The sequence below is a fragment of the Myotis lucifugus genome, unplaced genomic scaffold, assembly GCF_000147115.1.
Source record: "Myotis lucifugus unplaced genomic scaffold, Myoluc2.0 scaffold_13, whole genome shotgun sequence".
Classification (NCBI taxonomy): domain Eukaryota; kingdom Metazoa; phylum Chordata; class Mammalia; order Chiroptera; family Vespertilionidae; genus Myotis; species Myotis lucifugus.
The window spans coordinates 12,588,963-12,592,517 of NW_005871061.1; positions in this window are offsets into that span (position 1 = coordinate 12,588,963).

The following is a 3,555-nucleotide window of genomic DNA, read 5'->3' on the forward strand; positions in this document are numbered from 1 at the left end:
ACTTCATGAAAGGACTACATTTCCACTGGCAATACTTATACTAACTGTAATTGCTTATATATTTCTTCAAATTTTATGTCTAATTCTTCTCTAAATGTGATTGTTTATAACAATGTAGGAGTACATTCTCTCTTTTTATACACTAGAGTCACTAGTGTAGTATTAAATGCCACATTAAATGCATGATAAATTTTTATTAAAATAATATGTCACTGATAATATTTTCTTTTTCATTGAAAGAACAGAATCTTTCCTTATATTAGTATAATAATTATAATAAAATTACTAAGGTACAGCCATATTTATTGTTTATGTTTTCCCATAAAAATCCTATATAATAAAAAGCCTAAGTGGCGTCACGCCCTTGTGTGACGCCCCTTGCTCAACGTCATCACAAGATGGCCGGCAGGGGAGGGAAGTTGTAGGCAATCAGACCAGCAAGGGAGGGCAGTTGGGGGCGAACAGGCTAGCAGGGAGGGGAGTTGGGGGCCATCCAGCAGGGGAGGGAAATTGGGGGCAATCAGGCCGGCAGGGTAGGGCAGTTGGGGATGATCAGGCCAGAAGGGGAGGGCAGTTGGGGGGGACAAGGCCTGCAGGGGAGGGCATTTGGGGGCTATCCGGCTGGCAGGAGAGGGAAGTTGGGGGTGAACGGACTGGCAGGGGAGGGCAGTTGGGGATGATCAGGCTGGCAGGGGAGCAGTTAAGGGTCAATCAGGCCAGCAGGGGAGCGATTAGGGGCAATCATGCAGGGCAGGCAGGCAAGCAGTTAGGAGCCAGCAGTTCCAGATTGTGAGAGGGATGTCCCAGGGATCGGGCCTAAACCGGCAGTCAGACATCCCCCGAGGGGTCCCATATTGGAGAGGGTGCAGGCCAGGCTGAGGGACATCCCCTCTCCTATGCACAAATTTCATGCACTGGGCCTCTAATCCTATCTAATAATAGAGAAACATGGTAATTAGCCGTACCTCTGCTACCCTTCCCATTGGCTAATCAGGGCGATATGCAAATTAACTGCCAAACAAGATGGTGGCAGGCAGCCAGGCAGCTTGAAGTGAACAGGAGGCTTGCTTGCTTCTGTGACGGAGGAAGCCAAGGTTCCCCGCCGGCTGCTGCCGGCCTCTGAGCTGCAACTCTAAGCAACTATGTTCCAAATACAGAAGGTAAACAAAACCCCAGAAACCTGCTTTCAGCCAGTCCGGCTTCAGCCAGCAGGATCGCAACATTGTTTCAATTATAGAACCCAAACAAACCAGATACCTGCTTTCAGCAGCGGAGCTCTCATAGCTGGAGCTGAGCCTCAGAGCTAAAGCTGCCCAGAATAAAAAAAAAGAAAAAAAGGACAGGTTGGGAGCTTCAGTCACCTGCCAGCCTGAAAACGGCCTTCACACCCAGAAATATACCCCTCACCCAGACTGGCCAGGCACCCCAGTGGGGACCCCCACCCTGAAGGGGGTGTGACCAGATGCAAAAAACCATCATCCCCTCATCCAGGCTGTCCAGGCACCCCAGTGGGGACCCCCACCCTGATCCAGGACACCCTTCAGGGCAAACCAGCTGGCCCCCACCTGTGCACTAGGTCTCTATCCTATATAGTAAAAGGGTAAAATGTCTCCCAGCACTGGGATCAGCGTGACAGGGGGCAGCGCCCAAACCCCCTGACCGCCCTGCAGCTCTGTGTGTGACAGGGGGCGGGGCCACAACCTCCCTATCTGCCCTGCTCTGTTCGTGACAAGGGAAGGAGCCCCAACCCCCTGATCAACCCTGCTCTGTGCCTGATAGGGGGGAGCTCCCCAACCCCCTGATCGCCCTGTGGCTCTGTGTGTGACAGGGTGCAGCGCCCCAACCCACCCCCCCCCCACGGGCCCTGCTCTGTGTGTGACGGGGTAGAGCCATAACCTCCTCATCAGCCCTGCCCTGAGTGTGACAGTGGCGGCGCCCCCAACCCCCTGATCCGCCCTGCTCTTTGTGTGACAGGAGGCGGTGCCCCAACTCCCCTGATGGGCCCTGCTCTGTGAGTGACAGGGGGTGGCGCCGCAATCTCCCCATCGACCCTGCCTTGAGTGTGACAGGGGGCAGTGCCCCAACCCCCTAATCGGCCCTAACCTGAGCGTGACTGAGGGTGACATGCTCTGTGCATGACAAGGGGTGGCGCCCCAACTCCCCAATCGGCCCTGCTCTGAGCCCGACCAGGGACTGCACCTAGGGATTGGGCCTGCCCTCTGCCACCCGGGAGCAGGCCTAAGCCAGCAGGTCGTTATCTCCCGAGGGGTCCCAGACTGCGAGAGGGCACAGGCCGGGCTGAGGGATCCCCCCTCCCCCCCGAGTGCACAAATTTTTGTGCACCGGGCCTCTAGTCCTATCGAATAAAGAGGGAATATGCTAATTGACCCTCATGACTTCACAAAGATGGCGGCTCCCACAGCCAATAAAGAGGGAATATGCTAATTGACTGACCTGCCCTCAAAGATGGTGGCACCCACAGCCACAAGATGGCGGCGCCCAGTCCCCTTAGCCCCTCTGAGGTGGCAGGCGTGCGGCAAGGCTGTACCGTGTGCCTGCCTCCAGAGTCCCCCAGTCCCCTCAGCCCCCAAGTTGCTCAGGGCTGGCATGAGGTGCAGGCAAGCCTCGAATGGCAGCTGCCCAGCCACCCAGGGCCACCCGAGGCTCAGGTTACCAGAACTGGCTGAGGCTTGCGCTGCCAGCAGTGGCAACAGCAGAGGTGTGATGGGGGCATTGCCTTCTCCTGATTGCTGGGTCACCTCCTTCCCCTGAGGGCTCCTTTACTGTGAGAGAGGGCAGGCCAAGCTGAGGGACCCCCTGCTCCAGTGCATGAATGTTCATGCACCAGACCCCTAGTAGTTCTATAAATACCTATACATAAAAGTATGATTGGACCTGAATTTGCCAAATATATATCCCTTATTTTATGGTTTGAGAAATATTCAGAAATATACCAACTCAATCAATATGGACAGGAATAGTGGTTTTATTTTTAATATAATAAATATTTCTGATGCATGATTGGAAGGACTTGAAACAAGATAATTTGTAGGAAGCAGAGCTATCATCCTCATAATTGTTGGCCCTCATATTGCTCTTCCAAGAAGCTTATTGCCTCTTCTTTCCTTTTATGTAGCAATATAAAAGTTTGTCTTTCTGGAAATATGATAATTTCCCAAAAGACCACAACTTCACACACAAAAAAACCCTCATATGGGAAATAGTTTTCATATAACTGCTCAGATGCACATAGAACAGCATAACCTAGATGAAGGAAGACAACTGGGTCATATAACTTGAAATATAATTAAAGTATGCCTTTCCCAAAATTATATTCTTGTGTCATTTTCTCTGAAATTCAAAACATTGTATTTTTTCCTTTGCATTAAGGCAATTTATCTCCAGAAGGCCACTTTAAAGTTTAAATGGGGCCACATATGGAAAAAAAACTTAGAGGTTCCTCAAAAAATTAAGAAAAGAGTTATCATATAACCCAACAATCCCTCTTCTGGGTATCAAAAATAAGTATAGAAGGAATGTAACTCAACACAATAA